The sequence below is a fragment of the Lemur catta genome, chromosome 4 (assembly GCF_020740605.2).
Source record: "Lemur catta isolate mLemCat1 chromosome 4, mLemCat1.pri, whole genome shotgun sequence".
Lineage (NCBI taxonomy): Eukaryota > Metazoa > Chordata > Mammalia > Primates > Lemuridae > Lemur > Lemur catta.
Genome location: NC_059131.1, coordinates 72777730 through 72805391, shown reverse-complemented (window position 1 = coordinate 72805391; position 27662 = coordinate 72777730). Strand labels below are relative to the sequence as shown.

Below are 27662 nucleotides of genomic sequence, written 5' to 3'. Positions count from 1 at the left end.
GTGTTGAAATAGGTCTTGGTGGTAGTCGCACAAGTTTAATTTTTAATTCTAGACTTTAACTCTGTGATTGTGTGCTGTGAGTATGTGGCTGGATGTCTCAGGGAATTCACTGAGTTGAAAATGTGGGCTCTGCTCCTACCAGTGTGATGGGGTGTAGGTGGTTGGAGGCCCCAGATCTGCCCCTGGATTCCACCGTCAGGCCGAGGACAGAGCCCCGGCCGGTGGCAGGTGCCCAGCGGGTGCCCCGCAGCCTTCCTTCCACTCCCCGCCTCTGGGCGCCTCCGTGGTGAGTCAGAGCAAGTGCAGCGTGGGCTTGTGCGGGTGGCAGGGAGCCCAGAATTAGCTCAGCTGCGTTTCAGCAGGGCTGCAGCAGGGAGGGGGAGGCCGTGCCAGACGGGGGGTCTGCTCTCAGGAGCCATCACAGGCCTCAGGGTGTTTGGGGAAGGCTGCTTCGTGCCTGGCACAAGCCTGATTGGAGATGAGCCCAGCGTCAAGGAAGCAGGCCTTGCGAGGCCACAGCTGGCGTGACCCCCGTGTGACAGAGACACACGTGGTGTCAGATGGGCATGGCCGGGTCATGCCTGGGGACAGAGTGGCAGACAGGTGTGGGCATCACGGTGCTCACCATTCACACCTGGACAGGGACAGCCAGCTCAGTGCCTTGACCCGCCCACAGCACACCCAGGCAGGCACAGCCACACTGGACCACAGCTGGGCCAGTACCAGACAACACCCCCTCCTGTCTGGCGTTCTTTTACTCTTTTGGCATTGAATTGTTAGCACGGGTGCTTTCATAAATTGCAAAATGTTTTGTTCTCTCTTCTGCCTTTTTCTCCTAGCCCCAATCTCTGGCACAGGTATGTTGCCCAGGACGCTGGTGGTTGTCACCAGAGAAAACAGGAAAGCAACACCTGTCACTGTGCTGCTCACTGGGGCAAAACACGAGGGTGGGCTTCATGCCTCCCGTGGTGGGGAGGGGCCAGGCACTTGTGTCGCCATCAGCTGAGTCAGCAAGATGGAACAGCAAAATACTTAATCACAAGCATGTCAGCATTGTTCTAGAAGAAAACATTTTTAAAGGTTTTGGTATGCAGTATGGGCGCACGATGTTGTGGTTTCTCCGTTGCCACGTGAATTGCACGCAGAGCAGAGTGATTGGTGTGCTTGGGGTTTCTGTGGGTTTCCTTATGTGACTAGAACAGTCTGGGGAAGAAAACAAAGTGTCCGAAGGTTCTCAGGGTGGCCCAGCTTTGAGGCTCAGCTGGGTAATTTAAGTCATGGCCTGGGCTTGGCCACTAGTGTTTGGGTTCAGGTGGCTTCGGCGGGCTGGCTCCAGAGTGTGGCCGAGCATGCTACCCACCGTCCTGTTCCTGCAGGTGCCTTCCCTTCCTGCCCTGGCACTGGAGCCCCCAGTTTAGATCTGGTCCCTCTCATTGATCCTGGGACGTGGAGAGTTAAAGGAACGGGGTTTTGGAGAACACCTGAACCTAGCACACAAAGCGGGAAATTCTCAGATGTGACAGTCCGAGAGCGGGGACTACTCGCTTCCATCAGCCTTGTCCCTTCAGGGCCTGATGTAACGCTTTGCCTGTGGAGGCCCCTCCCTGAGTGCTCTGGGCTCCCACCCTTCCCACAGCCTCTGCTGGTGGCTGGGCCAGGCCCCAGGGGCATTTGTGCAAAGGGTCCCACAAGTCTGAAGAGACCCTCCCATCGAGATCTCTTCAAGGCACAGAGTGCCCCCAGCAGTCTTACTTGAGCCCTGTCTACTGTGAGGGGTCAGGGCCGGAATTAGTATGTCCCTTTCAGGGATGACGTACCTGAGGCCCCGAAAGCGGAAGGGACGTGCCTGTGTTGGGAACAGAGTCGTGAGTGTGGGAGGTTTCCCGCCCTTTAATTCAGCTCCTTGCCAGGTGCCTGCTGCTCACCTGCTGCCTGGCGTTGTCCCCCAGGACTTACTACCTACAATTCTCAACCTTTCTGCAAAAATAAAACGTATCTTAGATTTTTTAATTCTCTGTGCGCAGCAAGGTCATTGGAACCTGAGTCCTAGACTGCCCCTCTTTTACTGAGAGGTAATTCTCTGCAACCTCGAGCTGAACACTTCATTTCCATCAGCTCATTCAATCCACCTGTCGACCTGTGAGAGCAGGGACAGTTACTGGCTCCACTTAGCAGAAAAGGAAACAGGCCTAGTCGGGGAAGACCCTCACTCTCACTGAGGTCACCAAACAGGTGAATGGACCAGGCCTGGTGGACTCCAGAACCCACATTCTGGCGGCAGGTGACTGTGGGAGGGAGGGAACACCTGACTCTGACCCTTCTGGCTTCAAGGGTGCTCCGTGTTTTGGGGGAAACGGTTGTCATTGTGAGCAGAGCTGACGCTGGTTCTGGTGGGTCCTCGGAACAGTGATTTGGGAAACAAGGAATGTCTCAAACTACATGTTCAAAGATGCTGCAGTCTGCTGTTCTTGAAGGGGACGTGAGGTGTCCTGCCTGAGTGCGGGGCCCAGCCCACAGTCCCCTTGGCAAGGGGTCTCTGAAATCTGCTTCCCGCAGGTAGGAGCAGCTGGAGGAGGGGACGGGGCCGAGGTGGGAAGTGGCACCATGTTAGAGGAGAAGGAGTAGAATTCCCTTGAGTGGGACTCAGGAGACAAAGTGACACAATGAGGAGACTTGCTCACGATGTTGTATTAAGCTGGAGGGTTGAGAATCTGGCAAAATGCAGCAGTTTCATTTTTCAGAATTAAATTTCCCCTTTTCAAAAGCTGCCCGAGCCGTGCTACCCGTTCCTTTTGTTGTTGGCTTCTGTTGCCACATCGCTGGCCTTTTGCCACTCCCGCTGATGGGCTGTGCACCTCGGGACCGGCTCTGTGAGTTCACAGGTGGTGCAGGAACAGGATTCTCCTGGCTGAAAGGGAACTGGGGTTAAAGAGCAAAGAGGCCAGGTGGCTTGGGACGTGCTCACAGATGGAGCGTTCGGTGCCAGGCCCCGTTCCCTGGGGAGGCCCCCAGTCAGGGCATCAGGTTTCAGTGGGCCTTAGAGCTGGCAGGCTGGCAGCAGGAATGTGCTGGAGGGAGGAAGTGCCATTTACCCAGCCAGTGTTTGCTCTTACCCTGCAGCCTGACAGCTCAGTTTGTTTACACTTGCAGATTTCATGAACAGTGGTCTGATGGCCGTTGCTTAGGTCCAGATGACACGGAAACTTTGAGAACCTCCTCTGGGATCAGATCCTTTATCTAATCCTCATGACTGCTGTCTCAGACGGGGAACAGGCGTTTCTCTGTACCTGCCCACCCCTTCTTATAAGTTACAGCTGTTACATATAAATCAGAAGAAAATTGAACCAAAATAAAGAATAATTTTATGAACAAATAAGTACCCCATGAGAAGCATAGGGAATCTAATCCCTGTGATATGCAAATATCATAAGGGAAACTTAAGAATCTGCAGTTGCTACCCAGGGTTCGTGAATTTCATGGTGTGCACAGAAGCCTTACATAGAAATCGCTTGACAGGTTTCTGCCAATTTTTTCTGAATCTTCCCTGGAGACACCTCCCAGGAGCTTCTGAGATGCTGATTCACTGTGAGGCTTAAAATCAGGACACGTTTATACAGTCTGTACTCTTAATGTTTGCATGAAGCTTTCAAATGTACGGTTGGGCAGGACAGGTTTAGGGCAGTGGGCTTTTTCTGTGTGTAGACCCCTGAACCGTTGGGATTATTCTGGCTAGTTATACAAATAAATACAGGGGCACAGTCCAGGCTGAGAGAAAATAGGTGAGGTATTAATGAAATTCATTTCTGTACATATGGACTTTTCATGGAAATTGTGACATTTGGTCCTCTTTTCAGGTGTGGGCCCAGCCTTTCATAGATTCTGAATGTTTTTGCACCACTGATAGGGGCAGCACCAGAGAGGGGAAGGTCATTGGCCTGCAAACCGCGCTAGAAACCCGAGCCTTGGTCTGTTGTCCAGGGCAAGTGGCAGCTTGTACCAGGGAAGGGAGGGGATGGCCCTTTCAGGTATTTATCTGCCTGATAGCATTCACAGTGACAGAGTGAGTTTGGCTTTGGGTTTTTCTTTATGCTGATAAAATCTTTCTGCTCACTTCCAAGCTGTTAAGTTGACAAGCTACCCACGGGCTGTGGGATGGGAGAACTGTGGAGCCATCTAGCTGTGTGGCTGGGAAGGACCTGGCCTCTCCCCAGCCCAGACTCCTTGCAGTGCCAGGCCCAGGCGTTTGCCAGGAAAATAACTTTGGTAGGAGGGTTGGCTTGGAACTGCATTTGTAGGAGGGACAGTGAGTGAGCCATTCTTGCCCCACAGCTGAGGACTTGAAATTGTGTAGAAGAGACCTGCTACCTGAGGGTGACCTCAGAGCTCTCCAGGCCACACATTTGGACTCTTCTGCCCTTGTAGCTAGTTTCCCAAATGAGACAGCCCGTCAGTCCACTGCTTACTGTTTTGAGCATGGAAGGAGTTTCCTGGGATTTTTAGCTGCTGCTACAGCTGTGGCCGAGCTCGACCAAAAAAACCATGAGAGGTCCAGCCTTCAGAACTGCGTTTCTACCTGGCATCAGAGATGGGCACTGGCCTCATGTTCCCATGAGTTTATCTGAAGGTACACCTTTACTCTGGATGCCTTGTGAGATTTGCACAGGTGTTTAACAGGTGTCAAGGCATTAGCATTTTCTGCTTCAAGAAAAATTCCTCATCACTGTTTTCCATGTGGTCTTAGGATATGTCGTTTCTTTTTCAGTCTCTTGTACACAGCAGCCAGAGTCACCTTTTAAAATGTAATCAGGCTTCCAATCCCAGACATGATGGAGTAATAAATATTATATTTATTGTTCTTTAATAATCAATTATGATATTGGACAAAATGTATGAAGCAACTGTTTACAAGAATGGAACAACACTCAGTGCAGATCTCCGATCCAGTCAGAAGCATGTGAGGTGAGCTCCACGTTGACCCTGGCTGTCTGTCTGGAAGTGCCTTCAAAAACAAGGTACAGGGAAGCAGAGGCCACTGGAGAGCCGAGCAGCAGAAACAGAGATCAGACTTGGGGATGCAGAAGCAGCTGGATTTATGGGGCAGGGTATTGGAGAGGAGGGTTCTGAGCAGAGAAGGGACTTGAGAAGTCTTCAAAGTGGTCCCCTAGAGTCTTGCCCAAATATTAAGCTGCATTACACAGGGCAAGACCAAGGCTTGGCAGAGAATGATTACTGAGCAGGGTGGTGGGGGAGGGTAGTGAGCTGAACAAAGAGTATGGAGGATACACAGTCACATAGTGCTGGGAGACTTAGAGTTCTACTCTCCTGCAGTGAGGAGACCTGACTGAACACCTTGTGCATTCACTCAGGTGAATTACAGGAGGGTCATACCTTAGGAATAGGAATACTCTAGCCTAGACTAAGGTCCACACTAGACTCTTCATAACAAAACCTAAAAACAAGCTTTGTTAGGATGAAGATACTCTGCCAATCCACTAATTGCCAGAGTAAAACTCAACACTCTTCAAATAAAGTGTTATCTGTCATATCCAGCATACAATAAAAAAATCACCAGACATGTGGGACAAGGTGATCAGTAGCAAAGAGAAAAAGGTCAATAGATACCAACTCATACAAACATAATGAGTAAATGGGTAGGAATTTAGCAGAAAAACAGAAATTAAGGAACAACCAAATGGACATTCTAGAACTAGAAAATACAGTGTCTGAAATGAAAAATTCACTGGATGGATCTAAGAGCAGTTTGGATACTGGTGGAAGAAAATGTCAGTGGACTTGAAGACACATTGGTAGAAACCATTCAAACTGAATCACAGAGTGAAGAAACTGAAAAGAAATGAACTGTGGCACATGAGAGATAATTATCAAGTAGTCTAACATATGTATAATTGGAATTCTATGAGACAAGAGAAAGAGATTGGGGCAGAAAAACATTTGAGGAAATTTCTCCAAATTTGATGAAAAAAAATCTCAGCCTGAAGATTTTAGAATTTCAAGGGACCCCAAGCAGGGTAAAGTCAAAGGAAACCACGCCTAGACATACCAGAATGAAATTGCTGAAAACCAGAGATAAAAATAATGTATGAAAGCAGCCAAAGAAGGCACATTACATATAGGGGAACAAAAATAAGGATATACAAACCAGAAGACAATTGGATAATGTCATTTAAAGTTCTGGAAAAAATATCTTTCAAAAATAAATGTGAAATAAAGAAAGAAATTTTCAGATTAAAAAAGATGATGGAAATTGTTTCCTATAGACCTGCAGTAAGAAAAGTCTTTAGGCTGAAGGGCAATGCCACCAGAGAGAATATCGAGCCATAGGTAGGAATGAAAAGTGCCAGAAAAGGGAAATATTGTGGTAAATAGAAAAGAATTTGTTTTCTCCTTTAAAATTTTCTTTAAAAGACAATTGATGGGTTAAAGCAAAAATAATAGCAATTTATTGTGGAGTTTCTAATATATGCAGCAATAAAATGTATGACAGAGGACAGAGGGTGGGTAAGTGAAAGTATGCAGACAAGCAATAGAGAAAAGTCAACAAAAACAAATGTTGGTTCTTTAAAAAAGATCTTTAACATTGATAAACCACTATGAAGACTAATCAAGAAAAAAGAAAAGAAATCAAATTGCCAGTACAATCAGTCCTTGCCTAACATTATTGATAGGTTTTTGGAAACTGTGACTTGAAGTGCAGTGCATACAAAGTTCTTTTTTTTTTTTTTTTTGAGACAGAGTCTCACTCTGTTGCCCAGGCTAGAGTGCCCTGGCATCAGCCTAGCTCACAGCAACCTCAAACTCCGGGGCTCAAGTGATCCTCCTGCCTCAGCCTCCCAAACAGCTGGGACTACAGGCATGTGCCACCATGCCCAGCTAATTTTTTCTATATATTTTTAGTTTTCCAGCTAATTGCTTTCTATTTTTTTAGTAGAGACAGGGTCTCACTCTTGCTCAGGCTGGTCTCGAACTCCTGAGCTCAAATGATCCACCTGCCTCAGCCTCCCCAGAGTTCTGGAATAATGTCATTTCCTTCAATGGCATTGTTTCTTTATAACATTGATGAGAAAAAAATTGGTTTTGTTATATGTCATTTTGCTTGAAGTCACAGTTTCCAAGAACCTATCCACAATGTTAAATGAGGACCTGCTATATCAAGAATGAAATAGGACATATGAATACACATCTTACACATATTAAGAGGATAATAATGGGATATTAACAACTTTGTCAATAAATTCAACAAATTAGATGAAACAGGTAAATTCCTTGAAAGACTAATAAAATTGACACAAGAAGGAAGTGAAAATATGAGTAGCCCTAAATTTTATTTTTTTAAATGAACTTTTAAATGCATTTTTAAAATGCACAGGCATACTTGGAGAGGTGATCTTAAGGCACCCATTGTTTGCATGGCACAATATCATTTGCAAAGTGCTTTCCTGGATTTTTTTTAAAAAAATCAAATTTATAATTAAAAACTTCCACAAATAAAACTCCAGGCCCAAATGCCTTCACTAGTGAATTTTGGAAAACATTTAAAAAAAGAGATAGCACCAATCTTGCACAAAATCTTTCAGAGGAGGAAGAAACACTTCTCAAATAATTTTATGAGGCCAGCTTAACCACAATTTTTAAAACAGGAAAAGAAATTACAGACCAATATTCCTCATGAGCATAGGGATGCAAAAAAGCAGCAAAATCCTTGCACGTTGAATATAGCAGTACATAAAAAGGATCATACCTCATGACCAATTGGGGTTTATCTCAGGAATGCAAGGTTGGCTTGACATGTGAAAGTCCATTAATGTGATTAATTGAGTAAAAATGAAGATTATATGATCTGTTCAGTAGATGCAGAAGAAAGCTTTAGACAGAATTGACAGCTTATTTATGATGAAAAACTCTTAGCAATCTAGGAATAGGAGGAAAAAATTCCATACCCTGTTCAAGTTCATCTTCCAGAAACCCAGACCTAAAATCATTATAAATAACAAAAAGAAATGAAAAGCATAGGGCTGGAAAGGAAGGAATGAAATGATGTTTATTTGCAAAAGACATAATTCTAACTAATCTACAAAACTGCTACTAGATCTAATAAGTGAATTTAGAAAGGGCATAGGATATATGGTCAATATACAAAAATTAATTGTATTTTATATCCTAGCAAGAGTAATTAGAAAAGGAAATTAAAATATAAGTCACATTGTGCCAGCCTTCTGCTCAGAACTTTCTGATGGCGTTTTATATCACTCAGAATAAAATCCAAAGTCTCATCCAGGAGCTGTAAAGCCCTCCTCACTGTTAGCCCTCCTCGCCCCGCAGCATCCAGCATGTCTCTGATCGCTCTCCAGTCTCCCTCAGCTCTGCTCCCTGCACTGCCTGCATGCTCTTCCCCACTCACCTCCAGAGCTCACCCCACTTCATTCAGGCCTCTACTCAACTGTCACCTCCTCAGAGAAGGTCCTCCCGCTCACTTATATGAAATAGCATCTCCCCTTACTCTGCTTTAATTTCGAGCCCTCACTACTGCCTGACACATTGAATATCAGTTTGTTTATTCTCTCTCTCCACCCTTAAACGTGAGAACAAGGACTTTATTTTTCATTGTTGACTATTGCTGGATCTTCGGTGCCTAGTGCGGTGCCTGGAACTTAGTAGTAGTGAAAAATATTTGCTTCATGCATAATTGAAAATAAAATACAGTGCCAACAGGAACAACGTCTGGGGGAAAACATACTAAAGTTGAAGTACTTGATGTGGTAGGCTTTTGGGTTTGCCTTTTTTTTTTCCTTTTTAGAAAATCTGTGTAATTTTACAGTGAAAGAAAATTTTCAATTAAAAATTTTGATATGGATAAGAAAAAAATGTCCTCTTCATCTGCTCAGATGAAGACACAGGCCAAGAATGATCCCGTGGATTTCCCAAGGTCATTCCCATATTAGGTGGCACATCGGGATCAAGGATCCGGGTCTCAGAGCTCCAAGGCAAGTGCTCTTTCGGAGGGCTCCCACCAAGAGACTTTCTGTGTTGAACAAGTCACCAGGGGTGGGTGACTGGGACAAAGAGAATTGTATGGCAACTGTGGCACCATAAGGACTGCAGTGGGGAGGTTTCCTGGAGATTTGTTCCCAAGGAAAGGACAAATGAGGGTGGACCTAAAGGCAGGAAAGGGGGTTACAGTGAACTCAGTGGAGGGTGCGTGGGAAGTGGGCACCTCGACTCACACTGTTTTGCATTCAGTGTCTTGTATCTCAGTGTTCCCTCTGTTTCTGTAACTCTCTGGGGATCATTTTACCTTGTCCTCACAGCGTTTGAGGCTGACAGGAGCTCCGAGTATCAATGACACCTGGGATGAAAGTGGCTCAGGGCTCTCTTACATGAGCTGCAGCCCTCTGTTTTGCAGATGCCTCTCTGGGCACTGAGTGGCTAGGCGACATGCCAGAGATTAGACAAGGGAGTGTCACCTGGATTGAGGTTCAGGAAAGCAAAACTTCTGACTGCAGCAGGCTTTGTTTTTTTTTTTTTTTTTGCAGCCTTTCTGAATCACAGGATCACACTTGTGTGTTTGCGTGTATGTGTGCACGTGCATGTGCGTGTTGAAGGATAATGCTGGAAAGAGTGCTTTTTCTTCATAATGTAGTGACACATCTGAACTTAAAATTATTACTAAGACCGACTTGATAGGCAATTAAAGGGCGAGGCATGTTAAGAATGTTTAGTGTGTTCTCAGCATTTGGGGCTTATCAGAATGCAAGTGGTTTTCATCATTGGAATATTGGTGCTTTAGGAAAAACAAAATCCATTCCTTGATTTAAGTGTTTGCAGTAGTTTAAAGCATCTGTCTCCTCCATGTGCCCGCAGAGATGTGGCTGCTTCCCACCGGTGGAATTACTTAACGGACTGGAACATGATGTCCACTCTTACACCTCGCTGAGAAATTATAAGAGGACCCCTTTATTTTTTTTCTAGATGAGGTTTTTAAGAGTAGGGGGGAAACAAAATGGGTTTTAAGATCAAGAAATTCTTACCAGTGATGTTTCTTGAAGCCAGGCATTTGGCGGGTTTCCGACAGCTGATCCTCAGCCCATCCGATTGTGGTCCCGTGCTGTCGGGGCTGAGCAGTGAGCCCACGCGGTGTGATCCTTGTGTTGAGTCTGTGCAGGAAAGCTGAGGCCAGGCGTGAGCTCCTTGTGGCTTCAGGCTGTTTCGATCAAGCTGCTGGCTCTGCCAGTTCATGAGAAGCCGCAGGGCTCCGCACCATTGAGATCCGGTCTCCTGAGGGAGAGAGGCTGGCCCCAGCCCTACGGCAAGGGGAGTCAGCGTTCAAATCATGTGAGTTCGCATCTCCCTGTACCTCCGTGTGATGTGGGGGACTGTGCCAGTGCAGCTCTGGGGTGCACCCCAAGGAGAAGAGTGTTGTCATCTCATAACACCAAGCTTCCTAGGCAAGAGTGGTACAAGCTGGCTGTAGATACTAGGACACTTAGTACATTTTCCTAAGTAGATCTCATAAACTTGGGGGCATGTTTGCTGGGTATCGTTTGCTTGCCTTGGAGAGATGACCTGGGGGCCAGAATGTGTCCTCTCGATGAAGAAGGGACTACCGAGCCTGGAATACTGACCCCGGAGATGAGAAGTGACTCAGGGCTCCAGAGTTCAGGGATGCTGGACCATGGCAAGTCCCTAGAGCTGGCCTTCTCAGGTGCTTCTGCCTGGGGAGGAGTCCCCTAGCTAGTGCAGGACCTTCAGTCCTGTAGACCTTTCCCTCCAACTCAAGGGGTGATCAGGCCCTGGCAGTAACCAGCGACCCTCACCCAAGCCCATTCAAAACTGCTTTGAAAGCCTGCAGCCTGGTTTGGGAATCTAGGATGGGGGATGCATCTGCTGGGAAGACCAGAACACCTGCACCCCAGGAGATCTTGGTACCTGCACACTCAGGGAGCCCACTTAATATTCATAAGATCATTTCCTGGGCTTTGTTGGAGTCCTCAAATGAAAGGTCTTGAACCTGTCTTAGTTCGGAAGGGATTTTGCCCTGGCCAAGGGGCAGCGTCATCACCTGCCTTCTCCCTGGACCTGACTCTGGGCCCTGCAGGCCGGAGCAGGTGTGGTTGATGGAGACCCCATCACCACAGGGCTGGCAGCACCTGAGAGAGGCGGGCCCACCCCTGTGTCCTTTCATTGATGACATTCTTCCCTTGTGCCATAGGGATTGACATCTGAATCTCATTTGCACACTGTTTCCAAGTCACATTTTGGGACAGGTGAGCCTCCAAATAGCTAGGTTTCCATTTGCAGGTCTTTGGAACTTTTCATGTTGGAGAATGGCCTTTCCTGACTGTCCTCACGTAGGGGCTCTTCCATCTCTGTCCCACGTTCTCAGCCAGTGTCCAGCCATGCAGCACTGTGCCCTCAGTCGTTCCTCACTGCTCTATGCTCACGTCGCACCCCTCACCCAGCTTGCGAGCTCCTTGCGAGGAGGGGCTGTGTTTGATCTGACTTGTGTGGTGTGTTACCAGCAAACTGTCATTAATATTTGCTGGCACTGAGTCATATGATGCACACCCAGTTGGAGTTTACCCAATTTTGCCCATTCTGGCCCCAGATTCTGGACTTTAGTAAAGAGGCCCTAGTCCTAACTGTAAGCTGGAGACCCTAGACTGTGCCTCTGTTGTGTCAGGACTTTAAGAAGGCAGAGGATTCCTGGAGAATTACGAGCCCTGTATGTATTCTGATGTGACAGCTTCCTGTGTGGCCATGTCATGCCCAGATGCACATCGAGGATAAGATACTGTGACATCAGCCTTCGCCACCCCCCCCATCTGCAGGCCACGACCCTCAGGCCACACAGGCTGACCACCCAGGATGGCCCTTCAGGACTCTGAGCTCTGAAGCGAGGGACTCCTGGGACTGTGCTTGTGCCCGGCCCTGTGTTCTGTATATATAGGGTCAGGGTTGTCCCAAGCAAAGGCAGACCTTTGGTGGAAACCAAAACCAGAAGTCCTGTTGTGCAGTGTTGGCAACTTTCCTGCTGTGGCAGAGTTTCACGGGCCTCATCATGGTCAAAATTGTCACTGTTTATTGAGCCTTCTCTATGGCCAGACCTATGCCAGCATATCAGCATTTAATTCTCAAGAACCCTGCAAAGAGGGATAGGTCCCTTTTCACAGATGAGAGGAATTACAGAACCTGTCCAAGGTCACGTTGCTCTAAGTAACAGAACCAAGATGGAAGCTTGGGACTGGAAAGCCACGTGCTTTTAAAGCCCAAACCCTGGAACCCCAACCCCATTACTTGTTGAAATACTTCCTGTCTTAAGTGAGGAGAGGGGGTCGTTCCTCCTTTCTCTGGAACTTGAACTCTCTCACCCCTGCCACCGTCACGGAGGGTGGAGCCAGGTGACCTTCTCCTTCACAGGCAAGGCCCCATCCCCGAAGCCACACCTGAGTCTCTAATTGTTTCCTGTGGCTGGTTTGCTCTGCCCAACAAGGCAGTGGGGTGGAGGGCTCAGCTCGCTCCCTGGCTAGGCTCAGGCCCTTGCATCATTTTTGGGTTGGAAGGAGTGTGCTTGGTTCCCCCGGGAGGCCTGCCCTCCTCCATCTGTTGGGACAAGGGGGTACAGCAGCAGGGCACCCCTCCCGCCAGCTCAGTCCACCCGCCCTCCGTGGCCATGCCCTTAAGCCTTCCACTGTCAGGCCTACCCTGGCCTTTTAGCGCTTCTCTCTCGTTTCCTCTGTAGACAAGTGTTTTTCACGCCAGTCCACTGGGCCACGGCATCTGCTGACCACATCTAGCTCTGCCACTGGCCCATGCTCGGGCACTGCCTCCTGCCTGCAGGGCCACCCCTGACCCCTGTTCCTCACCTGGCCATTCCCTAGCTGTCCTTCAGGGCCTGGCTGTGGTCCCAGGCCTTCCACGGATCCCTGTGGTCCCAGGGATCTCAGCCACTGAATGTCCAGTTGGCACCTGTCCCTGTTCTGCCATAAGGACTTTTTTTTCCTTTCTTGCCTAGACTTGTTTAACTTACATCTGTCTCTCCCATTAACTACAAGGCTGTATGAAGACTCTTGGTCATACTTAGGTGCTTATTACGTATTTGTACCTTTTTAAAAGGATTAATGTCTTGAGGTTAAGAGATCTGGTCTCCCCATTTTGCACGGTCCAGTGGCCAGCCTCGTGCTGGGCTCCCGCTCGCTCACATACCAGCCAAGTGACCAACAGAGAATTTTCTTTCAGCTGATTCCATAATCTTTGTATTTTTTATTTTATTTTATTTTTAGAGACAGGGTATCACTATGTTGCCCAGGCTGGTCTCAAACTCCTGGCCTCCAGCATTTCTCCCACCTTGGCTGTGGGATTACAGGCGTGAGCCACTGTGTCTGGCCTTGTATCTTGGTCTTTATAGTGGCTAAAGCCTAATACAGTCAACTCTTGATTAGTTATCTATGAATTCACTGTTGTGGATTATATGTGACAAACTATAAATCCTGTCTCAGCTTCCCCCACTGCTCAGCAGGCTTCAAGGCTCCCTGATCCAATCTACTGATGGTGAAATCTTGGGGAACACCGTGATTTTGTGGAACCTAAGCAAAGTGCCAGCTGCTGGCAACCTCACAGTGGGCTCCATGGCCCTGGATCATCTGGGACTGTCTCCCTGGAGGGTGGAGGATGCACCGCCTGTCTCTGTTCTCAGTACTGTGCTGTGCACATCCAGGCACTCAGTAAATGTTTGCTGGATGACTTGTCAAATGAGGGTGACATCCAGAGTTGCCTTCTAGCTCAGAATTATGTGAATACTGAATACATGATTGAGATGCACCCCTAGTCCCCTCTTATTGTGTGGGAAGGGCAGGAAAAACAATAACTAAGTCTTGACTATATATCCCAAGTTAGGTTTGTAAATAATGAAAATAAGGGTTACTTTTTCTCTTCGTTGGATTACATGGAACATCCCTACTTTAGGAATTAAAAAGGTTATATCCCACAAAAGCTTCAAGGCTTTAATGTTTTACTAATCTGTTCCCACATACATAAGTCACTGGTTTTCTGCATATTCCATGTTATGAATTTGGTTTGCTGCGATCAGGGAACCTGTGACAGGGAGACAATTTCTTTGGCATCCATGCATTTAAGCAATGCTGTCAGCACTTTCAAGTTTAATACCAGAAGGGTGAAAGGAACAAACCACTGATACATGCAACAGCTTGGATGAAATCTCAGAAGTGTCACACTGCATGAGAGAAGCCAGTCTCAAAATGTTACATACTGGACGGTTCCATTTTTGTGACATTCTCAAAAAGACAGAATGATAGTGATGGAGAACAGATCAGTGATTTCTGGTGTGTGTGTGTGTGTGTGTGTGTGTGTGTGTGTGTGTGTGTGTGTGTGTGTGTGAGAGAGAGAGAAAGAGAGAGAGAGAGATTATAAAGGCGTAGCACAGGGGAGGATTTTTTGGAGGGTGATGGGACAGCTCTGTATCCTGACTGTGGTGGTGGCTACATGGCTCTACACATATGTCAAAACTCGTGGACCTGTACACCCAAACCAAGTCAGATTTACAGTGTGATCATTTAAAAATAACATAAAATAATAGCAGAGGGGTGAGGAATGCCTGACTGGTTTGGTCACTGACAACAGGCTCAGGCTCCTCCCCTCCCCTGGAAGCACCCCCTCTATGCTGGGGTTCAGATACATCCCCAGCCCGGGGCTCACTTCATGTCATGAGCATCAAGCTTTCTGCCGGCGACAGTTGTCAGGACTCACTCAAGGTCCCGATCTGGTTTCCTCTGCTGCATAAAAGGTTGTGGAGTTTGTACCTCTGCTCCAGCCTGCCCCTTAAGGTGCATGGAGGGTGCAGGTTTGGGTGGGGTTTTTTTGGATTCATCTCCTTTCGTGAGTGTTTATATGAATTTCATGTGAATGTGTTTGTTTATATGAGATTGATGAGTTTAGAACAATTATTCCTTTTCAGCTCTTGATTTCTTCCTTTGCAATATTTTCTTGTCTGAAGTCATGCACGTGTCCAAAGCTATGAACGCGTCTTTGTTTCCCTCCCAGCACAGCCGTGCCTCTTGGTGAGGGACTGCAGCATCTGCTCACCTACCCCCATTGGAAACCTGGGTCCATCCTTGCCCCCCTCCTCCTCACTTCCCAGCCCTACTTCAGGCACCACGTCCTGTGCATTCTGTCCTCAAGGTGGCCCCCTCCTGCCTGTCCCCTGCCATCACCCAGCCCTCCCGCCACAGCCCTCCATCCCTGGTGCTGCCCTTGGCTTAATTTGTTTGAGCTTCCACAGACTTCCACAGACTGGGTGGCTTCTAAACAGCAGAAATTTGTTTCTCACAGTTCTGGAGATGGGGCAGTCCTAGACCAAAGCACTGGCAGACTCGGGTGCTGGTGAGGGCCCACATTCTGGTTCATAGGTGGCATCTTCTTGCTTTGTGCTCACATGGCAGGAGTGAGAGGGCTTTCTGGGGTCTCTTTTATAAAGACACTAATCCCATCATGAGGCTCCACCCCCACAACCTAATCACTTCCCAAAGGCCCCACCTCCTCATGCCATCACCTTGGGGATTAAGATTTCAACATAGGAATGTTGGGGGGACACAAACATTCAGACCATAGCAGCCCTGTAACCAAGGGGGTCTTCTTAACACTTAAATTTGATCATGTGATCCTCCAGCTGAAAATTTTCCATGCTCTCATTACATTTAAAATAGAGTCCAAGCATCTTAACGTGGCTTACTATTCTTGAATCATCTACTACTTATCTAGCTTAGTTCCCTTCTCCACCCTAGTCCAACACTCAAAACCTCAGTGATACTGAACTTCTTACAGTGCCTTGAGCAGGTTCCATCCTCTCTTGCCTCTTAGCCTCTGCATATACTCTTCCCTATACTTGGAATCTTGCCTCCCACTCCTTGCTGCCACCACACAGTATTTATGAGACAGACTTTCTGTTCACCCATCCAGCCTCAGCCTAGCTCTCACTTTCTTCTGGGCTAAGCGTCCTTCCTTCCTGCTCTCAAAGCCACTGATTCCTCTCCCCTGGCACCTGCCACACTGTGTCGTAATTGCTCCCAGATCTAGGCTGTAAGATCTTTGCAGGCAGAACCCTTGTCTGTTCTCACTAATGTGTCCTGGGCACCTGGCACGGTGCCTATAGCTAGAAGGTGCTGAGGACAGATTTTTTGATGAATGGACAGAGGCATCTGTAAAATCCCAGGGCCAGCGACCACCAGGAGTTTAATGAGTGACATCTAGGTGCAGGTGCTGATGATATTCTGGCTAGGGAGATCATAACTGCTGAAACATTTGAATAATAGTTAATTGTGTTAAGCCCTGTGGCATGAACTCTAGATCCATCAAGGGAGAGGACAGAGGCTGGAGTCGAGGCTGTTGGAGACAGTTTCACAGAGCTCCTTCCCCCAAACCTTTCTTTGCCTATTTTCTCATAATATGTAGATTTACCTCCCTTCTCACACTATGCAGATTGCTGCCCACTCACCAAAGCTGGGCCACGAGGGCCCACCACACACCCCTTTGGGGGTGACTGCAGGTAGCCCCAAGTCTTTTCTGTCCCAGCTCATGAGAGATCACACCTGTGGCTATTTTACGTGGCCACTCAGCCCAGCATCTCTCGCACCTTCGTGCTGCTTTCATGGGCTGTGGTTGTGTTGTGCTTCTCTGCTCTAATTAGCGTTGAAACACTTCCCACTGTGGCCTCTCATGAGCTATCACTCTCCTGCGGAGTGGTTCTGGAGCCAGGTCCTTTATGGAGATGTGATGGGAGGGGTGTTCTCTGCTGCTTCCCTCTTCCCACTCTGCTTTCCCTCCCCCCTACATGTAACAAGGTAGCTTTGCACTTGGAAAACACAGTGTCTTGAATCAAAGTTAGAGCAGAAGTACTGCTGATTGGAACATGTAACAGGCAGCTCCACTGAGTGAGAAAGAGGAGTGGGGTGCTAAGCGCAGGTGGGGCCCTGTTGAGAGGAGCAAGGCCATTGTTTCTCAACCTTGGCTGCCCATAGCAGTCACCTGGGGAGCTTTAGCACAGCCTGATGCCCAAGCCCATCCCCAGCTGATTCAGTCAGATTCTCTGGGCGTTGGCACTCAGGTGACTCCAGTGTGCAGTCCATGGGAGTTCAGGTGATCCTAAGTATTTGCCGATTCAGAGCCTTGACTGGGTTACCCTGGACGACATGGGTTTCCTTGGGAAAAGACAATCTGTTCAAAATGAGGAGGACAGAAATAGATTCAGGAGACTTTTTTTCTTTTTAATTTTCTTTTAATAACAGGAGTTACTGGAAAAAAAATACTATAGAAGCAACAGAAGTAAAAAGTTATAATCTCTACCCCAGAGATAAAGCCATTATGCATCCTTCCAGATCTTTTTTACACATTTACACAACAGGACATGAAAATAGGGCTGCTTCTGCACTCTTGACTGAGGACAATTTTGTGGTGCCGGGTGCCCCCAAGTTTCACGGTGTGGTGAAGGCAGATCGGCTCTAGCTACTCCAGCCTGCTGAGGAGGTGCAATCTTAGGTGGAGAGAATGTACAGGGAGCCTGTTTCCTGCCCTGTGTCCCCTTACCCTGGTGTGCCTGGAGATTGGGGGCGGCCCTGGGAAAGGCCTCTTAGGACTGGCAATACTCCTGCCAGGGGTGGACAAGGGATTCAGCCAGAGGGCCAGAGGGTTTGTGAGCTGGCAGTGGGGGGCCAGGACCAGGTCTCAGACCAGAAAAGCTATGGCTGAGATCTCTGGAGGCAGGAGCAGATCCACACAGCAAGTTTAGTAAGAGTATGAAGAAGGTGCAGTGGGTTTCTGTTTTCACTCTAAGAAGTCTAGTTGGGTCTATAACTGGTTACATTTACATATATGTATATATGCATATTGGAGTTCACTTTTTATGCAAAAATAAAATCATAGTTTGTGTGTTTTTCTGCAGATCTTCTTTAAACTTCACAATGTATTTTATAGATACTTCTGTGTCAGTAAATAGTCTACCTCATTTCTTTTAACCACTATTTAGTAGTTAACCATTCCCATATAGAGAGGTATTTATAATATATCTAATTGTTTAATACAAATCTGACTGCAGGGGACATATTTGTCCATTTATATATGTGTGCTTCTGTGAATATTTCTATAGAGTAAATTCCCAGTAGAATTGCTGGATCAAAGAATGGGTATATTTTCTTCACCCCAAAAGGAAACTCTCTGTACCTGTTAAGCAGTTGCTCCCCAATTTTTTTATTTTTGAAGGATAGTTTTGCTAGATCTAGTGTTTTTGGTCCATAGTCTTTTTCTTTCAGCACTTTGAATAGTTCATCTCACTACCTTCTGGCCTCCCTGGCTTCTCATGAGAAATCAGTTCCTGATCTCATTAAGGACCCCTTGTATGTGATAAGTCACTTCTCTCTACTTTCAAGAATCTTTGACTTTGACAGTTTGATTATGACATATCTAGGTATGGATCTCTTTGAATCTGTCCTACTTGGAGTTCATTGAGCTTCTTGGAGGATGCATGGATTCCTCAAATTTTGGAAGTGCTCAGTTATTTTTCAAATGTTCGTTCTATGCCATTCTCTTTCTTCTCTTTCTGAAACTCAATATGCACATGTCAGTATGCTCAGTGGCCTCTCACAGGTCTCTGTTTATTTTTCTTCATTGTTAGTCTTTCTGTTCCTTAGAGAGGTTAATCTTAATTAATCTGTCTTTAAGTTTACTAAATATTTCTTCTGCCAGTTCAGATATGCTATTGAGCCCCTCCAGTGATTTTGGAAATTTCAATTATTGTACTTTTCAACTCCAGAATTTCTACTTGTCTCTCTTTTAAAAATTAATCTCTTCATTTGTATTCTCTATTTGGTGAGATATCATTCTCATATTTTCCATTATACATGTTTTCTTGATTTTTTGAACATATTTAAAACAATTAAGTTCTTTAATAAGTCTGACATCTGAGCTTTCTGTATATAGACTATATTTTGTGTTTCTTTTTATGTCTTGTAATTTTTTGTTGAAAATTTTTAAAATATAATGTGGCAACTTCGGATATCAGATTCACCTTCCCTCCCCAGGGTTTGTTGTTATTCAAGTTTGTTGATGTCATGGTTTATTGACTTTTCTGAACTATTTTTGTCATCTGTGGCCATGGAATTCACTTGATTAGCTTAGTGATAAGCTAATGATTGGACAGAGATTAACATTTAGAATCAATAACCCTCCCAATCTTTGAGAGACTCTGTGGGCAACACTCAACTAGACAGTTGACAAGTCTGTCTAAACCCTCACTTCCTACGTGTGCAGAGCCTCAGGATCAGTCAGAAGGGAGAGTTTAAGGCCTTCTCAGGTCTTTCCTGAGTGTGTGCACAGCTTTACATGCGATATTCTAGGTTCCCAGGAACATGCTGGGCTGCCTTTGAAGCTTTTTAGTTAGGCTATTGTATGCCCCGACTGTTATCCACTGCTGTCAGAACTAGCTGTAAAGTTAAATATTTGCCTGTAATTGTCTTCAACAAGCACTTCGGTGGGGCTTTTCACACTGGTGACCTCTGACTCAGGTCAGAGCAGGTTTTCCCTCTTGCAGGTGTGATTTACCAGGGAACCACCAGACAGGTCAAATCATGACAATTCTCTGGGAGTAGAGTTTTGAAGCAGCTTCAACCCTGTTCTTCCCCCTCCAGTGGCTGCCAGGCTGCTGGTTTACACAGTCAGCGTGAAGCTGATGGTTTTCAAGGTTCTCATGGAAGTAGAGACAGGGGATTGGAATATGGCAAGTGGAAATGCCACAAGGCTCACAGTTCTCAACAAGATTCAGCTGTTTCTCTTGAATAAATGCTCCCTGGATTGTTGCATTAATTTCTAGAGTTCTGAAAAGTTAATTCTGACTTTCTGCCCTCCCCCCCCCACTCCGTTTTCTCAGTGCTTTTATGGGGGAGACTTTTTGCTGATATCACTTGCTTTTGTTTTTATTATTTAAAGTGTTTTGCATCACAATGAATGTTTGGTGTCATCATGTTTGATTAGCTGAGAGAGCTCACTTTGCCACTAGTTCACTCTGTGTCCTGGGGCAAGTTACAGAACCTGTCAACCTCAGTTCCACTGCTTGAAAACTTTTTGGTTGGTTGCCAAATAAGAGCTCCAGTTTTTGCCACATCTGAGATTCTGAGCTTTTAAGAGTCATATTTTCATTCACGTTTTCTGTTTTTCCTTATTCAGTTTTACTGAGTTTATTTTTTTAGTGCTTACCACATCCTGTCAATCATATTTTTTCAATAATTATTTCATCCTGAATTGTAAACATTCATCCAGTGGCATCCTATGGCTCTTGCCTGTTATTTATTCCAGCTGAAAAACTTTAAAAATGCAGTTGCTATGCATTCTACCATCATAAAAAATGTGGGGAAAAATGCAGATGCTCTCGCCACCAGTATCCTCCCCCTGGGTTTAGCAGCTCCTCAGCACAACGTTGAAGGAGGGAGATTTAAGGAGGTCTTAGCACAGGGTCTTGATATCAGGTCTAGAGTTCAGGTGTCATATTATCTGAGCCACATGTCTCATGCACCCTTTACGGTTGCTGAAGAATTGACTGAGCAGCAGATTTTCCAGACACTGTCTTGACTGGATCATCTGCGTAAACTGCAGAGTCTGTATGTATGTGAGCTTCGGCTTCCTTCTGATGGTTTCATAGTACAGGCGCCTCATCGGCATAGATACACACCTTCCCACACTCCCGTGCTGTTCTGTGCCCGGTGCCCTCTCCCGCCCCTCCTGGTGAGCTGAAGCTGCCTCAGTGCCCACTTGTTCCAGGGTTTGAGGAAGGGGGCAAAGGACCTGATGCCACTCTCTGAAAGGCCCAAGTTCAATTCATTCTCCCATTTTTCAGGTGCCTGCAAGTAGGGATCTGTCTCAGTCCATTCCAACTGCTGTAACAGAATACCATAAACAACAGAAATTCATTTCTCACAGTTCTGGGGGCTGGGAAGTTCAAGATCAAGGTACTGGCAGATTTGGTGTCTGGTGAGAGTCCACTCCCTGGCTCATGGATGGCCGTCTTCTTGCTGTGTCCTCACATGGCAGAAGGAATGAGAGAGTTCTGGGGCCTCTTTTATAAGGGCACTAATTCCACTCATGAGGGCTCTACCCTCATGACGTAATCATCTCCCAAAGGCCCCGCATCCTAATACCATCACCTTAGGGATTAGGATTTCAACACATGAATTTGGGTGTGGGGATCACAATAATTTTGTCTATAGCAGGATCATCCTTGTGTTCCGCTCTCCATTGGAGTTGGGTTGGGCAGCAGTTATGGTCAGGGTGTCCTGGTGGTGAGGCCAGGCTGGCTGTCACTATGGGAGGAGGTGGGGTTCAGGTCCAGTGGCACCATCTTAATTCCTTTCTCACCTGCTTCCAGCCCTGCATGTTTCTTCTCTGGAGGCCTGTGCATGAGGTTATGATGGGACCCTGGCAACATCCAGCATGGCCCTACCTGTCCCTCTGTGTTGAGCCCTCCCTCCTGGCCCTGGGAGCTACTCAGGCCTCTGAGTTATTTGGCCAGGAATTTGCTGCTGATCCAGGCACTGTCTTGGCCTCAGTGTCACTCATCCATGGCAGGAAGGGGCAGGTGTTTGCCATGTGTTTCCAGGGCCTCCTTAGCACCAGGTTCTACCCTGCCACCCCTCATGCCCTCTGCTGGCCTGTGTCCCCAGGTGGGTAGGGGCACCTGTGGATCTGCTGCCCCCACCTTCCAGCACAGGCTGCTCCTCAGCCACAGATCATCCTGTGTGGGTGGTGCTATTTCTGAACCCCAGTGAGTTAGGACGGGACAGCCAGAGCAGGCCTGTGCGGAGGTGGTGTGGGTGGGTGCCCATGTGCTGCATTTTGAGAGGTGCCAAAAATAACAGTGAGCAATAATCCCTTCCATTAGCTCCATCCCTCCTTTGTACATTACATCATCTACTCGGTCCTAAACAGCAGCCTGTACAACAAGCCTTGTTGTCCTCTTTGGATAGGTGAGAAACTTACCAGGCCCAGGCTGGTGAGTGACACCAGGACGCCAGTGTAGACAGAAGTTCAAATTCTCTCTGATCTACTCAGGCTCAGGTTTATCCCTCCATTTGGATGGCAGAGTTTTGTCACGTCTGGTTTGTCACACTAGTTGCACTTGTGTTAGCTTTACAAACACGTTCTTGTTGGGTGGCACAGAACCAGTGGGAGCAACATGCTGCTGCCCCACGTGGAGCACCTGATGTGTGCAGAGCCCTGGGCGGGGCTCCCCAGGTGCAGGTCTCCGGCCACCAGTGCAAGTGCCTGAGAAACACAACTTTCAGCTTCATTACTGCTTTGAGCCCCAGGGCTGACTGCCTGCCAGTCTAATCTCAGCCAACCTGGTGTTTCTTCCAGCCTTCAGCACCCAGGGGGTAACACTTACGTTCTGGGAAGTGAATTGTGGTGCCTGGATATCGGGATGGGAGAAACGCTGCCGGTCCTCCATGCCATTTGTCCAATCCATCAAGACCTCCATCCTCCCATCTCTGTGCCAGTCGCTCTGGGTTGGTGTTGAGTCTTCCATCATTGGTCCCTTTGCATCGGGTGACCTGCCCCACCCAAGGGCATACTGCCACTCCTACTGAGCCTCGGGATGCCATGTGAGGCTTTCCTAAATGCCTCTCACGGCTCTTTCTACCCAAGGACCTTGCTGCTGTTACCTGTGTCTACTTCACTCTAAGGCCCTTCATCCTTTGCTAGATTCTTTCCTACCTGCTGGGGGAAGGGAGGCCATCAAAATGCACTGGGCAGGTGCAGGGGATGGGCCAGAACTTGGAGTTTGCTTATTCTGCTGTTACTGTGATATTCAAAAGTGGTTCTGATATGAAGGGATCATGCCTCTGCCTTGTGTAAATCTACAACAAATAGACCTTTCCCTTAATGATACCTACCTTACAGTTTGCCTCAGCCTGTCCTGGCTGCAGCTGAAAGTCCTGAAAGTGTATCAAAACGCTTTGTCCCATGTATTTAAAATGGAACCAAACAGAGCGTGTCTAGGCAGCTTCAGAGGGTTCAAATGCGTTGACATCACTCAGCCAGCCCCTGTTTGCTCAGAGAAGGTGGGACTCTTTCATTTATAGGTAAGGATTGCAAAGGCTTATATGGCTTTTTAGAAACCAGAGAGACAGATTTTATGGCTCATATAACTGGAGAGGCATAGGTAGCTTCAGGAATGGCTGGATCCAGGACTCCAAAGTACCCAGGTGTGTTTTGCTCTTCTCTTTTCAGCTCTTGGTGGTTCTTCCCTCTATAGACTCACATGCTTCCAGGCCCAGCAAAAAAGAAACATTCCCTTTCAGCAATTCCAGAAAGCCCTGAGCCTCACTCTCCTTGGCCTGAAACCAGTTATGTGTCTGACCCTGAAATGACTGCCCTTACCAGGGGAATGGACCTACATTGACTGGCTTAGGCCTAGGCCATGTCTGTGGCTCCTGTCTTGGGCCATACTGTGTATTAAGAGCCTGGCTTTGGCAGGTTCTTACCAAATCCCTGGGTGTCGGGACCCGGGTGAATGGTTTCCAGCCCTGCTGGAGGAGTCGTCCCCTCTGCTCTGTGGTGCACAGAGTGGAGCTGCTGCCTCACCACCCGCTTTGAGTGGAATGCAGCCCGAATGGCCTTTAGCCCTCCAATGAGTTCCAATCCCTAGGAGGCTATGGTCCCTCAGTTCTCCTTTATTTGGCCTTCAGTGACTCAAAGGAAAACCTTTTTGTTTCTATGTAGCATTAGATGTGGACATATGTGATCCCACCTGCCCACATTTTGGGATCGTCACCCCTGCTGTTCCCAGACCCTCACCCAGGGGTTGGAAAGCCTCATGTCCCTTCCCAGGGAACTCTAACTGTTCGGCCCTTCCGAGGACAGCCCAGCCACGATTAGAGGGTGGATCTTTGTGGGCTGCCCTAAGCCTGTATTGTGAGAGGCACCCCTAGGAGATGGACTGGATCAACTTTGAGGGTCCCCTCCCCCAATGACGTTGTGTGCTCAGCTTCCACTGCCAGGTCACAGATTAGGAAGACACTGGCCATGAATGGCTTCCGTCACTTAGATGGTGCAGGTGCCAAGCTTGTGGCAGCTGCTTGTCCTTGCAGGGGAGCACCGTGTGCTTATACATGGGGAGTGTTCCCCCAGGTGCCTCACCCGGTCACACAGTGGCTCTCTACCTTGCTGCATTCTGAAATCTCCCCGGGAGCTCTAAAAATTACTGACACCTGGGCCCCACTGCCAGCAACTGGGCTGGGGCGTGACCTGAGTATCAGTATTTTCACAAGCTCCCAGGGGACTCTGATGTGCAACCAGGACTGCGAACAGAGCTAAAGCCCTGGTTCTCATGAATATGCAGATTTGGTTTCCGTAGGTCTGGGTGGAGCCTGAGAGTCTGCATTTCTGCCCAGCTCCCAGCGGGGCTGGGGCTGCTGGGCCCCAGGCAGCACTTTGAGTGGCAGAGTACACAGGTGCCTCCGTGAGGCTTCTGAACGTCCCCTGGCAGGTGGGCTCGATCCACAGGGCTGCCTCCAAGGGGAAGCCAGAGCCACAGCCTGCTGAGACGCAGGAGTCCGCTTGGTTTCAGGCAGGTGCTGAGTCCAGCTCAGCTGATGTGTCAGCTACGAAGTCACTAGGATCCCTGAGAGAGCACTGGCAGCCATCCCAAGGTGGGCTTGTGGAAGAGGGGAAGCGTGGGCCTCTCCAGGTTGGTTGAGCTCGCAGCACCTCAAGTTATTAAAGTGAACACTCAGCAGATTTTCCTTCAGCCTCAGCAACCCTGAGGGGCAGAGTCAGCGGGGAGAGGTGCGGTTTCCTCCCTTGCAGGGAGGTGGATGTGTCAGATTTGTCCAAATGGTTACCTGTCACAACTGCCAGAAAGTGCCTGGGGCTGGGGGCTCTCCTGGCACCGCTGTCTTTCCTCAGAGCTCAGCATGACAGGGTGTCTGTCACGCATTTATTGCTGCCATTCTAGGTCACATTTCGCTGCAGTGCCCTTGCCCTTGGAGAGAAATGTGACTCAATGGAGGTGTGGGAAGAGGGCCTTGTCGGCTCCTTCCTGGCCGTGCAGCCCCCTGACCGCACTGCCAGCAAACTGGAAATGCTGTTACTCCCCCAGGAGCAAGGCACCCAGCAAATACCCACTCAGAAACATGCTCCTCCCGTTGCCCATGGGACTCGGGATGCCAGGAGACAGTGGGGATGCCCCCTGCCCCCTCATGCCTGGACTGATGCTTCCTGTTGTTACTGACTGTCACCTGGTTTGATTAAGGACCCAGAGTTGCCTTGCTTGGATGAAATGCTCATAATATTCAATTTAGCTACCATTTAAGTAGTAAACACGTATCAACTATTCAGAATAGCTCCCGGCACATGGTAAGAAGGCATCATCATCGTGCTTTAGTTTACTGGGAGAGTCAAGTTCAGTGTCCTCGCTTATTCACAGGATCTTTCCCGACCCTCACAGCCTGCCCTCCCCTGGTTACTTCACTGCACATCAGTCAAGAACCACACACACGCTCCTCAGTGACTGTGGTACCAAGTATCTGCAAGTGACCCCTGCCGATAGGATTATGAAGTTCCTATTTTGCATTGTATTAATAACTGCATTTATTAAGTACCTACTGTGTACTCAGCTCTGTGGGACATACAGAAATTATCAAGTTTATTGATACTGTCCTCAAATACTTTACAGTCTAGTTGAGGAGGCCAGCCATGACCCACAAGACAACATGGATTAAGTGCCAAATGGTGCAGGGCATCTGTGCCTATTGAAATATTTAAGAAAATGGGGACTTTGCTGCCTTTTTTTTTTTAGGTCTTCAAAATACAGAAGCTGGAATGATTTGAAATATTAGATGTCTTCACATAATGAGCCAGATGCGTTTCCATATTGCTCCATGTCCTCACTCTCCAAATGTGACGTCTCAGACTTCACAAAGTAGGAAGATATTTATGTCAAACCAAGCTCCACATCTGAATCACACAGGGACACTTTGTCAGAGAATCTTACCAAATGTTCAAGAATTTGAGAATATTTTTTTCTTAGAAGTTCAGAAGGAAGTTAATAGTGCAAGACCTTTTATTAAAAGACAGTACAGGTATGTTATCTCGTGAATGCTGTCCTTAGGTTTTATAAGCATAGGTGATGAGGCTCACTCATTCATGAAATGTAGCCCCTAGTATTCACAGGTGTTGGGGCTACAAAGATGAAAAGAACTAGTGTCTGCCCCCAGGGAGCTCACAGTCCAGGAGGGAGACATGTGAACACTATTTGTGGTGTGTGGGCAGGGGCTCAGAGGAAGGGGCCCCGTGGCCCAGGAGCGGGAGGATTTCTCATGGCCAGGGTGATGGTAAAAGTTGCTGATGTGTGTGAGCGAGGCACAGGGCAGCCATTCTCAGGAAACAGATTGTGGAGTATCAGATGTGGCTGTGTGTGGCCAAGTGGTGGGGGTGGCGGGAGGTAAGGTGGGCGGGGGCAGACCGAGGGGACTTTCTGTGGTAATACCATTCATTTTTCTGGGTCACAACCAACCAGTATACTGAGAACTAGATTCTGAAAATATATTCTCCATACAGATGTTCCCCAACTTATAATGGTTCAACTTAGGATTTTTCAACTTTAGGATGGTGTAGTCGCCATACACAGTCAGTAGAAACCGTACCTCTGTCCTGATGCTGGGCCGTGGTGGCAGTGAGCCGCAGCTGCCCGTCAGCCACACGTCTGCAGCTTACAGCATTTTCAGCTTATGATGGATTTATCGGACATAGCCTCACTGTAAGTCAAGGAGCACCTGTGTATGTTGGTGTGAGCTCAAACATGTTTCATATGTTGGCTAACTAAAACATCTTCACATGAAAAGAACTTCTTGCCAATTTCACAGACCTTTATTTTTCAAAAGTAAAATATAGGCATGCATTGGTTAACCGTGTGGATATGTTCTGAGAAATACATCCTTAGGTAATTTCTATGTTGTGCAAACATCATGGAGTGGACTTACACAAACCTAGATGGCATAGCCTACTACACACCTAGGCTATGTGATGTGGACCGTTGCTCTTAGGCTACAAACCTCTGCAGCATGTTACTGTGCTGAAGACTGTAGGCATTTGTAACACAAGGGTAAGTATTCATATATCTAAACATATCTAAATATAGAAAAAGCATGGTAAAAATATGGTATAAAAGATTAAAAAAAGTATACCTGTATAGGGCACTTCCCATGAATGAAGCTTATAGTACTATTAGTTGCTCTGGGTAAGCCTGTGAGTGGTGAGTGAATGTGAAGGCCTAGGATGTTAGTGTATGCTAAATTTATAAAAAAAGAAAATAATTAGGCTACAGTGTTACAGTGGCTATGTCACTAGGCAGTCGGAATTTTTCAGCTCCGTTATAATCTTATGGGACCACCACCATATATGCAGTCTGTCATTGATCACAACGTTGTTACATGGTGCATGACTATAACAGAATGTTATATATCAGAGTCCAAACCACTTATATTGCAGTTGAGACCCAGAGGGTGGAAGTGATTGGTCACAAGTTGCTCAGCTAGTTAGTAGCTTGTTAGTGTTAGTGGCAGAGCCAAGGCTAGAACCCAGTTCTGCAG

The 27662-nt window shown here is 47.3% G+C and overlaps 1 protein-coding gene across 3 annotated transcripts in view; it reads left to right on the top strand.

The window, feature by feature from the left end:
* Window positions 1-27662, top strand: part of CRACDL (CRACD like) — a 122922-nt gene that overhangs the window by 19847 nt on the left and 75413 nt on the right. The window lies entirely within an intron of this gene.